At 40.3% G+C, this 15,084-nt stretch overlaps 1 protein-coding gene across 12 annotated transcripts in view; it reads right to left on the bottom strand.

Annotated features, from left to right (window-relative positions):
* BICRAL (BICRA like chromatin remodeling complex associated protein) overlaps positions 1-15,084 on the bottom strand; it is a 113,922-nt gene that overhangs the window by 17,973 nt on the left and 80,865 nt on the right. For 7 of the 12 annotated variants that reach the window (XR_006170767.1, XR_006170778.1, XR_006170772.1 and 4 more), the window contains 3 exons: positions 14,423-14,631; positions 13,576-13,879; positions 4,333-4,435 (listed from right to left, as the gene is read on the bottom strand). The gene's annotated coding sequence lies outside the window, so the exon portion shown is untranslated. The remainder of the gene's footprint in view (positions 1-4,332; positions 4,436-13,575; positions 13,880-14,422; positions 14,632-15,084) is intronic. The other 5 variants (XR_006170771.1, XR_006170774.1, XR_006170770.1 and 2 more) reach the window with 5 other exon arrangements.

Genomic DNA, 15,084 nt, shown 5'->3' on the forward strand with positions numbered 1-15,084 from the left:
TCAATTAGGAAGAGATTAGGGGCCAAAGGATTGCTCCAAATCCCATTTTCATGCTCCAAAAAAATGCTGTTGTATAGTTCCTGCAGTAGCTGCCTGCCTTCTCGTTGTTTCACATATGATAGAGAGCCCTCTCTGCTCCCACTCTCTCATGCCTCAAGCCAGGCAACAACTTGCAATAAAAAGCTGACGCCAAAAATTTGGATCATAACTGTGTATTGAACCACTCATCTGAAGCACTTACATCCTCAGCAACATATGGATCCAGCAGAAGATCTCAGAGAGGGAGAGGGGAGGAGAGAGAGATGAGAGCTTCTAGCTGAGAAGCACATGGGTTCTTGCGAGTAGCAGCACAGAGCTGCTGGAACTGATTTACCACTAAAGCTGTTAAGCAATAGCTGACTTTTCCCAATTATTGGTCTCACAAACAATGATCGGGTCAAAATTAATAACGCGAACATAAAACTTCTCCTAAAGGAAAGGGAGTGCAGTCATGCAGAGGCAGGGGGAGCATGAAGGCAAAGAAGCAGAAGACTTACAGGAGCGTCCTGAAGGTGGGAAGTGTGTTTTGTATCAGGAATGGAACTGCAGGATGCCACGCAGCACACTTCCAGCTCACTCTCTCACCTCAGAAACAGGCAAATGCCACTGTAGTGACAGTGGGGAAGAGCTGGAAGCCAGAGCAGGGTATGGCGTCTGAGGTCACATATGAGTAACAGAGACAGAGATTCAATGGCAGAGATTCAAATCTGAAATACATGATCTGGTTTTGTACAAGTTTTCCTACTCTACTCTCTGCTTGCAATTACAGACCAAAATTAACTACCTAATCTGCCATCCACACATTTAGTTTCTCGTATTTAACCACTGCACTGCAAACATCTACCTAACAGCCAAGTCTGCTTTAATAAATACAGCACCATTGAAAGTTAACAGATCAAGAAACAGGCATAAAGCTAAGAAATATCTTCAGAAGTGGATGGGGCAGGAGTTTTCCGATTTTGGGGTGAAAAGCTTATTTATCACAAACCAGATACAGAGGTTTTTTGTAGGGCTTTTTTTTTTTAAGTCTTGGTTTCGGTAACTGTAGCCAAACACAAGAGAAAACTGGAGCCTGAACACAAACGTCTGGCTCCTATCCTTTTCTTAGACCACCATGCTGGATTTCCAGTGCTGCTAACAGCACTTCCACTGAGAATTGGCAGATGGGCCCCTTGACAAAATATGAAGATATGTTGATGGGCTTTGAGTCGAAAACACTGAAGTACTCACTCAATTTAATAAGAAAAAGCATCTAAATCTTCTAAGTCAAAAGTTCTACTGGGAAATAAGCAATAGACATTTCTGTGTTCTGAATGTCAAGACTCCCATTCTCCTATAAATCGTGGGCAGGACTCAAATAAAGCGGGGAAGGGAGGGAGGGGGAATTCCCAGTGCAATCCTGAACACCACATGGTCCAGAGCTCTGGAAAAGGACAGTCCTGAGCAACTGCACTATCCATAGAGTTATTAGTCTTTTCATACACCCAGAGAGAAAACAAAGACCACCCCATGACTGGAAGTGATTTTGTTCAGCATAGTGGAAATTAATGTACAAATTAATGGAAGTCCTCGTACAGGAAGAATTTAGCTTCCTACACACTTGGCAGTATCACTGACTAGGAAATAATAATGCAGGCTGTTCTGAGATTGTACCACCCTTTCTAATAAATTTGTGCACAGAGAGGTGTTTCTTCCAATCCACAAAATCCTATACAATTTTGGACTATACAGACTGTGAAAGAAATGAGAACCACTGGCAAATAAAACACCAAGGTAAAAATACAACTTGCACCTTGAGAAGTTCCTAGACCGCAGATTATCCGTTATTCCAGCAGTTTAACAACAAAGCATCACCCTAATTACACTCTGTTTTTATTCTCATCTCTGGATATCCACTCCATCCTGTACTAAAAAGGAGGGCGCTGTTATTTTTTTTAAGTATTTCTGGCATTTTGCCCCATATATATTAGGTTTTTTGTATATTTCATTGCTTTTTCTGCCATTAAAAAACTTCAGTCAGTAAATATGAATTCCACATTCTTTAGTTCTAAAAGCAAGCAGGAAATTAGGCCCTAAACTCTTTACTTAAGTAATAAACAATTCTTAATTGGAACAAATCCTAGTAAGATCTCCTGATGTGCTGAAAGACGAGATAGCAAGTACCAAGGCAGCCAGACCTCAGCTGATCTCAGGCAACAGGCTCTCACATAAGGCTTGTGGCCCCACAGTGTCACTTCCTGCTTGCCTTCATTTCACATTAGATCTGCAACCTGAAGCCAATTTCCATGACAACTCATGGCAGAACAAAATATAAGACTGAAATCACCATTCTCAGACTTCATCATCAGAAGTCCTTGGGCTATGAGCAGACAGAGTTGCACGACTCACAGATTTGTAAGGGCAATATGCAAAAGCAAAAGCATGGTGGTGTTTAGCAGTTCTCAAGGGACTAACAGGATGCAAACTACGCTATGTAGATCCTCATCTGGATTTGGATTCTAGCTCATCAATTGTTTGGTAACATTGAGAGTCAAGTGCCCTGACTCTCTTTCCACTCAGATTCAGAAAAGGAAGAATCTGAGCTCCACAGACATCACGTATAGTCCTATTCTCTGGCATACAGAGCTGGTAGCTCAAGGTCAGACCCAAACCACAGTGAGGTCCAAGTTAACTGATCTAAAGCTCAGCTAGCCTAATTATTTCTCTTACTTGCACCTCCAGTGGAAATCTTTCATTATCTGACACCCTGTTTGAAAGGCTCTCTCCTGAAAGTGTGAGAGAGAGATTGTTTGTTTTTAGGCTTCAAACCTTTGAATGTTTTCACTTCCACTGATAATCCCGTTTTATTACTCAGTTCCTCTTTCTCTCTGAGATAAAGCAGCATCAGATGGTGACCTGCATTCAGTGAGACTTCTTGAAACATTCTTGGAATTAATGATATAAGACTGCATCTAAATAATGTTTTGCAGGTATTCAATTTTTTTAAACGTACATCCAATATTCTCACTTTAAAAGAAAGACACAAACCCTCTTTGGACAGCAAAACAAATATTATCTATAGAGATAAAAGAAGAGGAAAGATGCATATTTAGACAAAATGAAAACACTTAAAGACAGTGAATATTTGAATCAGTTTTGTAGTTACATCTCAAGATGATGCTAAGCATTCAATCTGCATAAAAGACCTCAAATAATCTTTGATCGTAAAATGTTCACTCTGTTATATCCCTCAAACAAATATAATTCCCCAAGGTTCAGCTCTCCTTGGACCTTGTGTATCGCAGCTAATCGTCTTTGAGATTTGCTATGTAAACACAGTTGCATACCTAGGTAAGTACATCTAGGAGGCATTCTTCCATGCTACTGGCATGGACATTCCTTCTAAGCCATCACCACTGAAAGATATATTTATTAATACCTTTCTCCCATTCACTGCTTAATTCCATTGGTTTCATTCGTAGGAGGAAAAAAAAAAAATGTTCCAAGAAGCTTAATGATGTACAGAGCACACTCTCCATGAGGCAGTATTTTAGAAAAACTGAGAGCAACGTGAAGATGTCTAAGATAAGCATTCCAAACTGCAGAGCTACATTCACAGTGATGACAATCGCTCCTTAAACTACAGCTTTTGCAGTTTCTTGTCTATAGGCATCATGTCTACACGGATCCACACATACAGGAAAACAGAAAGCTAGCCAAATTTAAAATATCTGGAAACCCTGCAAAATTACCAAATCCCACATAAGTTATAATTTCAAACAGGAACTAACTCCAATTGATTCCCTGTCAAAAATCTGGGAATGAGCCCAGTCTGAACTCTGCTACAGACATTTCATGTGATTGAGGAACATAACAGCCATCCCAACATTTTGAAGAGTTCCCAACAAGCAGCTGCTCCCATAGCGTGAAGCCAATGAGAGCAGTGTGCCTCTGCAGAACACTGAGAACAGGAGTTGAGAGTGAGCTGATGGTTCCCAAGTTCCTCTGAAAACAAAATGAACTATTCCAAATTTTCTGCTGTGTCAGGCAGCTCAAAAGGCACAAATGACTGCTGCTGTGATAACATAGTCATCACAACTTCATAAAAATTCAGGGTACATTTTAGAAAGGCATTCAGGAAGTAAATTTAAGATTTATTCTTCATAGTTTCAGGCAAAACCAAAGAGCGAGATCTTCCTTGCTGTGTGATTACCAACCCTCCTACAGACTGAAGGAACTACTGTAGGCTCCTAACAGTGGCATTTAAGTTGCTGTTTGAAGGCAGGTGAGAGGAATAAGGGGCACCATACTCACCTATCTCAGAATGAAGGGCACTGCCTCTTCTAACTTGTCACCCAACCATTGATCTGCAGAATAGCCAGAGGAAGTTTGGCTAAAGCAATGGCTTTTCATGAATCTGGAAGCACAACAGAACATAGACCCCTGTTTTCACCACACGCTGCACTTATTGAGTACAAGATCACTGCCATCCCTGATACAGTCTCAAAAGAACAGAAATACAACAAACTGGAGAACGCTAGGGAAGGTATTGTGGTTGCTTCACATTTAACACAAGAGCACAAATTTGAACCAGTGATAATCACAGCACACAACAAAGGTAAATGTAGACAGATTGACAAAGTGGATGAAAATCTTTACTTCGTTTCTAGCTCAGATGTGGATTTCTTATGTTAACTACTAATAGTAAAATCTTGCAGCAAAAAAATCAGCTAGTACCTTGCTTTTGACATCAGGAAGGCAATGATATCATCTTTGGTGCTTCAGAACTATTTTCTACAGAACATAGATTATAAACTTCTCCCTGTTTCCCAGAGATCTCCCACAGATAAACATCAAACATACAGATGCTGTAGTTATAAGGTCAGACAAGGAAAATGTAACCATACTCATTTTACAAAAATTGTACTAAATGAAATGAGCACATGCCTCATATAGTGTTAATGAGATTCCTTTTCTTTTTATTGTTTTCTTCCTAAAGAATAGTAATTTTGTTTAGTGTTTTCTTCATCTGACATGACAAAATATCATAAGAAGCAATGTCAGGTGGAAATAGTCATGTTTTCTAGCTAAATCTTCCTCCAAAGGCAGCAACTAATAACTGGAATGTATAGCATCTGAAACGGTAATGGTGCATACAGTGTTTAATTGTGCGTATGTGATACACACTATTTAGCCTTTTCTTTTTTTAATACAGCACAGAGAAATTCCCAGGAGACTGAGGAGAGTCATATCCATGGCTGAATGAGAAAAGAGCATTAAAATTATCATTATAGGCCTTCCTCCCTTTGACTTAGCTGGGCGATCCTTAGAAGATTTAGAGTTCAGGTTCAGTTCAGATAAACATCCAAAAGTTCACAGGTTTACCCAAACTATCTGAATCTCTAGAGCTCCAAAATGAGCTGGAAATCTCCAGAACTGCCTCTCTTGAGAGATTTCCTGCCTCTCACTTTGAGACAGAAATCAGAAGTGAAACCAAAAAAAAAAAAAAAAAAAAAAAAAAAAAAGGAAAAAAAATATCTAAAATGAATGAAGTATTTCAGAACCCAAGCACAATTTACTAAGTTGCACTTAAAGTCAGAGTATACTCAAATGGATTTCTTATTGTGTTTTGGTGAACTATTTCTTGTTATCAGATTATAAGTCTGGATAAGAACATGTACACTTTTTCCTTCTCTCATTCAGTCTTTCTTATTCATTGTTATCAGACTTGTTGTACATCTACATGGCACAGTTCTGTCTTGCAGAGAACGTCTCTCCATCCAAACTATTTATTAAGGCACAGACTTTGAAGCGAAGGGAAGAGACAGGGAGTAGAGTGAAGTAGTTTACAAAGTGCTGACATTCATAACAGATAGGCCTCTCATTGGTGTATGAGCTGCTGGTTTCCCTCTTTGACACTGATATGGAAAAAACATCAGTAACCACACTATCAGCAAGAACATGACCCTCTGATCAGCCTTTGTTCACTTTCCCAGAGCAGATTCCCATCTACCAATTTAACCGTGGCCATTCGTTTTCTCTGTTGTAAAAATGTGTTTTCAATCACCTTTGGGACTAAGACAGATGATCTGTGCTAAATGAAGAGCACGTTGCCTTTTAGTACTGCCCATCATCCCCTCTGCTTGGAGAGGAGTGTGGGCACCCTGGCCATGAGCACTCTTCTCCCAGCACACCTCATGAAGCTCTCCCATAACAGCTTCCCCCATCCGCACTGTTCAATTTACACCAGGCTGACAAGTATTCTTTCATTTCTTATGCTAGCAAGCAGAAAAAAAATGAGTATTCATAAATCTTAGCACTGTTGAAGGTCTGTGTAGTCCAGTCTAATAACAGCATACAAAAAGTAGTGTGCATAAAATAATTCTTTCTCTGCTATACTCATCCAGCTACAAGCAAGGTAGCAGCTTATAGACATCTTGAATGAGAAGTTGCATCTGCACCATGTTTAACAGCTACTTGTGAACTCATCCTCCTCGAAATCATCTAATCCTTTTCTGAACCTGCTTATGCTTTTGTCCAGGACAACATCTAGAAGCAATAAAATCCATGACTTCACTGTACATCCTTTTGCTTGTATAAAATCAGCTGGCTGAGAACTGAGTGTTCATAGTTCTTGTTGAGTGAAAAATAGCATGTTGAGCAATCCATTCACAGTCTCTATCTTTCCTCATTCACCTTCACTATTTTCAGAGGTAATGATCATCTTTCACCTGCAGTCACTCTTTTCCAGTGTAGGGAATCAAACAAGTTTTTTGTCACATAGAAAACATTCCACAGAATCCTAATGATCCATCTCTTCATGCTTTCTTACAACCTTTAGAATTTTTCAATAAAATGGTTTCCAGAGTTGCACAAAGACAAGATGTGACTACACCATGGCATGATGCTTTGTACTTTGACTTAAATCTATTCTCTTCCAACCTATTCCTGGTGTTCTACCTGAATGTTTTTTTTAGGTGACGTTGTTACAACAGGCCATGATGACACCCGATGTGCTTTTACCCACAGTGGGAATAGTGATTTTCTGCAAGTCATGGAATAGTTTCTTCACTCTTCTTTTACTGAAATTAGAAAATAACCTTAGAAAAGAGATTCGGCTATTTGCCATCATAATAGTGCCTAAAAATCCCCACGGTCGATTTGATTTTAGAGTTTCCTGAATAGTTTTGTATCATTAGCAAACCTTGTCTTTTCACTACTTATCCCATTTTTAGATCAGGAATAATTTAAATAACATAGAATGGATTTGTGACAGTAACTTTCCCCTCCTGTGATTACCTTCCCTTCTATTACATCATTGCAATATTCTCATTAAATAGGGAAGTGTTTTCTACATGATTTTCACCCATTTCTTGGAGGCTTGCCACATCTATTCCCATGAAAGCATGAAATACCTCTTAACTGACAAGGGTTGTAAGTTAGGAAAGTAACTCCTTGCTGGGTCTCAGAAGATGCTATGGCACGTGTTAGCTCTTTATGAAAAGACCTCATGCAGAAAGCTCAGCCTTTCCTCTTCCCTTTCCCTTCCTACTCTCCACATTTTGTTGTTCTTGGTGGCTTTTTGGTTTATTTGTTTAGGTTTTATTTCTCCAGACCAGTTCACTGTCGATCTGGGGTTTGCCTCTCTCACCGGTGGCTCAAATGCTTGAAATTATCCAATATCCCCAACAGTGTTCTCAGGTTTTCAGCCCTGCCCCTCCTCCTCCACTGCAAGCCCACAGCCTGCTACAATTTCACACCCTCTAGAAAAACCCACCAGTCAAACTGGCAGCTGAAATTCATGTTTGCTGCAACGTTCCAGAGGAACTTGTCTCATGGGGTCTGTGCAGCCACTGATGAAAGAAAGGCTTAAGCACAAAACCCGCAGCGGCTGCAGCAGCAGCTTGGTGTCCCTGTCCCAGTGCGCTGAGGCTGGGGAAGAGGAGGGGCACGCCACACATGTGCACAGGCACACACACAGTGCATCTTCCCACCAGATGGTGGATCAGACCTATTGGAGTTTAACTTCTAATTAAACAAAGAACTGCGGGCCACATTCAGTCACAGCATCAATTTGCTCCAAACCAGATGTCTGAAAGATACCACAAAAATTGTATTCATGTGAGCCCAAACCCAGGCTGCGGGTGGCCTCTGCCCAAGCCCCATACACCATCCCCATCAGGACAGGAAGTCTTCTCCAGCAGCAGGCTGACAGCCTCTCTGTTCTGGGCCATCGTGCCCTGAAAGCCTCCTCTGTCTTTCATGGCGTAGTGCTCTTGAAGGTCAGTGCTCTTGCAACATATCGCTGTGGCTAAGGAGGCATGGAAAATACTCTGGCAGGAACAGCTCTGTAGGTAGGTTTACCCAAGGCTCCCCAAAGCAGCACACTTCTTGCCAAGGCACCCAATAATTACATGCGCAGTTACCCTAATTTTTCCTAGCAGTTCAGCACGCTGAACGAGAAGCCATAATCCCAGATGTGCATTTAGTCCTGGCTCTCAACCTATGCACCCTTCAACAAACCCTGGATAACACTTGTGTAGGCAGACAAAAAGAAACTTAGAAAAGACCCAGGCCAAGCTGCATGGCAGCCTTACATCCTTCCTGGAGACCTGCCTGTAAATCTCTGCCTGTGTCATTCAACAATTTTAAAAGAAGTGAGGTCCACAAGGCTCCAAAGAAGCAATAATGATTTAGCTGGGTAAAACCTGAAGTCATCTGCCTACCTGTTATGCTGTTTGTCAAGCAAAGGCAACAGACTAGCACAGATTTTATACCCTAGGAATTGACTCAGTGTCAACTATTTAATGAGGAAAAAAAACTGGCAATGGCCATGCTCAAAGATCCAGTCCTTTCTTGCCTCCAGTCTGTCCCCAGTCTGCACCCTTGCTTTCCCCTCCCCCTTTGCCTTTCTCACTTGGAAGTTGTTATTGTTTTACATGGCACATTCCCAAGCAGCTAGACCAGGACAGTAAAATTATTCACTGACTTTACTGTACTCTCCTACTAGTCACTCTGCTTTTAAGCTTTCAGCCTTCCTTCCCTCCACCCCACCTCCTTCACTCCCCAATGAAATTCTCCTTTCCCTCCTCTCCCCTCCTCTTTGCTGGGCAGAATCTGGAAAAAAGAAATCAAGGCCAAACTCAACAAAACTACTGCTGCGTAATAGCAGTTCTTTTTCACACACAGATGGTCAGTCAGAAGAATGAGCGCTTTATAAGACAGACATCATGCTGGTCTTTGCAATCCTGTTCTCCCGGACCTCAGCAGGAGCTTTTCATCACCAAAGTGGATAATAACTCTGTCAGACACCTCATACACACAGGTATTAATAAAAAAAAGAAAATATTGTAGTGACTGATTTTACAAGAAACTGAGAATCTTAATGTGATAGTTAAAAACGCACACAATGATTACACACAACCAATAGCTATGTCAGCAGGGCTTTATAGCAGGTTGCTAATAAGCAGGGAATGTGCTTATGCATATATCTATGGTTTTGCACTTTACTGACAGCATTTCCATGGCCAAAGTCTATGTACCATTGCACAGCCATCAACATGAGCACGTTGGATGCTTGTAAATGCCAAAGTGGCTGTACAAATCCCCATGTTTGCATATGGAAATGCCATTTGCATGGCCAACAGAACTATATGGAATCACTGTCTGAAACGTGACAAAGTGCTCAGCAGTTATGTATGCCTTTGTTTTTGACATTTGGCTGAACAATAAAAATAGACTATTTTTTTTCTTTTAATTTCCTTTCTCCAAACTGGATTTTGGTGACAAAGGAGGTAGGTTTCCATCATTCTTAATTACATGCCAAAGCCTTGATTTTTCTTGTGATGGATCCAAAGTGCACAGATCACGTGCAAAGACACACAGCAACAGCATTCTCTAATCCAGAAACACAATTCTCTTTGCTGAAAATGGAAAAATATTTTCAGGAGCTCTAACATTTCTTTACACCCCCCAACAAAAGTAGCAATACTAAATATATATATATCTCTCACTACAGTAAGCATGAGCGAGGAGCTCCATTCATATAGTCATCCTTCAGACATGGAAATTCTTAACATTTTTGTAGCTAAGCAAATTATCAAATTCAGGTCAAATGAAATTGTGTGTGAACTCACTTCATTAGTCAGATGAGAAAGGGCAGCAGTTATTGCTTCTGGTCATGATAGTTCTCACAATAATGTGCTTGAAAACTATTCTGACCTTAAAGGTGACAGAAAAAAAGTATCTATTCTACTTTATCCTTGATCTGATTCAGTAACAGCATAGAAAGAGAGATCATGCCATTTTAAAAGCTTAAAGATTGTTCTGATGCCAAAGAGAAATGAGCGTGTTGCTGCCCTTTTGTTACCAGCCAGAGTCCCTGAGCACTAAGCAGTCACTTTGTACGTGAAAGGAGAGCTCCCTGCCATGAACACATGCTACCCACAGGTTAAGCAGTACCCGGCCTTCAGCCCTCAGAATCTCCATTCTGCCTTGGGCACAGCAGTAAGAAGCACCCCCTGTCCCTGCCCTGGCAACCTTATTTCTTCTGTTTAGTAACCTTCCCCTGCCCTCCTCCTCCCCTCCCTCCACCTGTATTCAGAACCACATATTTATTCTACTAAAACTCTTGAAAAATAAACTCCATCAACAGCATTGCACCAATGATTTGTACTCTCCCCGGGTGCAAAATTAATTCAGGGTTTTGTTTAGGAGTTGCCAAAGAGCAGCATATTACCAGTCATTAAAGCGCTGCATGGACAAAGCTGTGAGTGGCAATCGCCAAGAGCTGGGGCTGGCTGTGCCCTCCTCCCTTTGGTGCTGTCAAACCTTCAGTTTCATTCTCCAAATGTAATGAGATAATTCAAGTCGGCCTTTTCAGCATCGATCTCATCCACCATAAATTAATTTTAGGGACTTTTTCCCATGGATTCAAGCTGATTGCCCTGGATTCCACGCTTCCCGTTTACACCAAACATAAAAATTAACAAGTTTACAAAAGGAGAGCTCATACATGTGGAGCACAGAGTGAGATTTAAGAAAGAGAGAGAAAAAGCGTTTAGCCACCGGAGGAGGGGAGGGAAAAAAAAAAGAAGTTTAAACAGCAAGTCTCTGAGAGCAACCCAAAATCATTCAAAACAAATTTGTATTATACTGCGCAACTGGATGGTGTATTAACTTTGAATGCACAGAATCACATACACTCCTGTTTTCAATCAAACTTGTAGACAACATTTTTTTAATTATTATTAATTACAAACACTCAGACATCACCACATCAGCAAAGCTCTCATTGCTGAGGGTGAAAGAAGAAACTCGCCCTAGCGACAAGTCTTCCAACAACACCTATCTCACTGGGTTGGAGGGAGGGGAGAACAGAGAAGGTACTTCATCTGGATTTTAAGTCCCAGAGACCTCTTCTGACTCTGATAGCATTACCACCTTTCTGTCTCCCCTTCCCTCCTTGCCCTGCAGCACAAATGCTCTTTCTCCAGCCGGGCCTCAGTCACATAAATCGCTGGGAATGGCAGAATCCCCAAGTGCTCATGAAGCTCTTGCTGAAGTTAACGAGACTTGGCAAGAGGTCTTCTTACAGTGAGGGATTTGCAAGAGCAGCACCTTACTGTTGGAGACAACACAAAAAACACTTCTGCACCGGCAGTTTTCAGCTTCAGCTCTAATTTCTATATAAGTCAGGAATATTTTTGCTTTATACCTGACTTGACAGTTATTAATACTACTGTGAGCGCATACCACCTGATTTTATATGATTTAGAAAGAGGAGAGAGAGCAATGATAACAGTTTCATTATAAGTTTTAAGTGCCCATAAATCTTTCTACATCAAACCATTCCCAGTCTCCCAAGAGGGGCTCTCCAAACACTGAAGCCCTGCCTATTTGGCAACAGCTACAGACAGGGATTTCATTTTTAGCCTCCTTCGTCTCTGCAGAGGACAGAAATCTTGGAGAGAAAACTTTAGTCCAGAAGCAGCTGGAGGCACAGCACAGCCGTGGTCTTAATCGAGTTCTCTAATGACTCTATTGCTCTTCTTTATAACTATTTTTTGGACCAATAAAGCGGCAGAGAAAACAATATTGAATCACTGACTTTTCTGTGGTGGAGAAAGGAGCATGATGAGTCCATAAAGTTATCTTCATCTGAAGCCCAGAACCCCAACACGTTTCTAGCCCCTGCAACACAAAGTAAAAGTCCCTTCTCACCCATGGGCTCTCCCAGTTCACATCAAGTGGGCTCACATCACCCACTGCACGGGGATCATTTCAGAAGTACCAGCTTGATTCTAACCCGGTTAGATAAAATTGCCCTGTCCTCCTTGAGTGACCCTTTGGTGATAAAAGCAGAAAGAACTGGATCTAGATGCTTACACAATATCAGGGCCTTGCAACCAAAAATAAAACAAATATCCTTTCACCTCGTTAATAAAAAAAAAAAAGCAGACTGAAACTGGGAGGTCCATACAATGGTTGTGAGATAAAATCCACTGAAGAAAGCTGATGGTGTTTTTACCACTGATTTCACTCCTGCTGATACCCAAATGGCTGGGTTGGGTGTGAGCTCCCTCCATATGCTCAGTAGATAGATTATTAACTTTACAAGAGTGTATCAAAAATAGCTATCTAAACTGAATGTGGCTAGATATGTGTACTCTCTTAAACAAAACCAAATGTCTTTTCCTCCACAATTCAGTTCTCACTACAGTTGTGTTTGCTAGGGTAGAGCAAAGCCTGTGACATACTTCCGTGCTATGCTGTACGCCAGCAAGGCATGTCAAAAATGCAAACTGAGTGCTAAAATTATTTCATTTCCAAAATAAATAAGTGCTTTTGGTTATATTAGTACACAAAAGGCAGGTATATTAAATTAAGGGATCAGTAGAGAATTGGTTCCTCACAAAGCTTCAATTAGCTTTCAAATTATCTCTCTTATAATGTGTACAAATATTCCAAACCAGACTTCACTGAAAAATGTATTCTCAATAATTTTATTTACCTAATAATTAACACAAGGATAACAACACACATGCAAATTTAAAATAAAAACAGATGTGGGGATTTTCTTTTTTTTTTCCCAAATAAGAATTTGAAACAGATGTGCTCTCTCAACGGTATTTTTTCACCCAATACTTTTCACTGCTTGTACTCTTCGTGTATTTTTTTCCATAGGTACAGTAACATATAATCCTAATAAATTATTCCCCCTTTTATCTGACAAGCATGGTTTTTAAATAACATATTCTATCTTTCTATCTTGCTGGAATAACTCATTCCTATCAATTGTTATTTTGCACAAAGAGAGTTGATTGCAGTTCAAATATAGAATGGAATACCATTTTCTTTCAAACCATTTTTAAAAGTAACATAACAAAATAAGTTGCTGAATGAAAACATAACATTCACCTCTGTTCGTGCAGCCCTTATCTTCATCAAGCAATTAATAAAGTGAAATTTCATGAATTAGCTTAAAATAAAAGCTACTAGTTAATTAGCTCTGTACCTAATGCACCACACCTGAATGTGTTCTTTGCTCTCACTCACCTCATGCCAACTCAAGAGATTGTTGGCACCAAGGATTCCAATCACCAAGCCACAACTTCACTTCTTACAATGAAACGCCTTCAGATGATCTTTCATGAGAAACTGTCTGTAGATTTTTCAAAAACACTGCATCAAGACAAGCTTCATTAGCACTCACCTGAGTATGAGGTGTCTCAGCCTGTCCTCATGACACAAGCTGCTGATGAACAAAAACATCTTGGTTAAGCTTGATCCAGTTTCAAATAACGAGCCCATCCACATAGACTGCTCCAAAAGTAATGCCTTTTATCTATTTCCATAGAAACTACAACAGATACAAAGAGCTGTATGATAGAGAAAATTCTCAGCTGCAAAACACTCTTTTTCAACACAGTCGCCGTCATTAGCTATGCATTTTTCAGCAACAGCAAACAAGGACCTGCATGCCACACTTGTAACAATCTGCACCTGTGGAGATGGCCCACTGTTTCACAGCTGAGCCTGAGTGCTGCCTGTCCTGAAGGATGAAGCAATGGGTGAGCCACCCTAAGGCAGAGGAAAACGAGTGAGGAGCAGCTGGAAGCTGCTAGGCTGATGTCCCCAGCTTGCCATGGCACCACCTCCCTGAGGGGTCTGCAAGGATTGTGGGCCTAAGAGCAGGAAGGAAGAGAAGAAATGCCAGACTCAAGCCAGGTCTGGAGAAAGAGGATAAAAGATGCTTCCTTAAGCACATCTGTATTTTTTTGTTTGTTTGTTTTTGCTACTTAGTACCTAAATCAGTAATCAAAACGCCGTGTTAACTGGCAATAAATTAAGTAAAGTTCCCAAAGATGGAATTGGATGAACTAACATTTAAGAAAATCCTTACCTGTACAATTGAAGTGTTTTTATTCAGCCTTTTCAGTGTGTTCATTTCATGGCATGATCTCCAGCTGCATGGCTGTAGGCCACCTTCAACACTGAATTTCACTACGTCCATTAGTAACTCAACAGAGTTGTCTTCACTTTCTCTTCCCATTGTATGTATGACAATTGATTTTTTTTGTTGCTGCTGGTTTTAACAATGCTTACTTTAAGCTGTCCAAAAAAGGAAGCAAAGAATTGACTTCTTGACATTTTCAGTGAAATATGTAACAGCTTCATAATAGGGTACCCAAAAGCATTTTAGAACATATTACCAATAAGGAAATTATCTTTGTAATAGCTGGGCAAATCTGAAATTTTCAACGTCTGAGCAATATCAATGCTTTATCCGGTTTATTCACAAGATAAAATGTATCCCCCCAAAAATTTAAATTTGGATTTCTGAAACAGAAAAAAAAAAATTGATAATTTCATCATGTGAGAAGATTTTAGAGTGGATATAAAAAAGGCATAGTTATGACCCAACTCTCAATCCTGTGACTTTCTCAGGTTTCTCAGGTCTCTAATTCAAATTCTGAGTGTGTAGCTACAAATACTTTTTTTTTTTTTTCATTTTGCACTTAGACTATAAATGAAAATGTGAGTTTTGTTCTTTGGTTTTTGTTT

The sequence above is a fragment of the Centrocercus urophasianus genome, unplaced genomic scaffold (assembly GCF_019232065.1).
Source record: "Centrocercus urophasianus isolate 14NV4802_14NV808 unplaced genomic scaffold, USGS_Curo_1.0 seq_10, whole genome shotgun sequence".
NCBI lineage: Eukaryota > Metazoa > Chordata > Aves > Galliformes > Phasianidae > Centrocercus > Centrocercus urophasianus.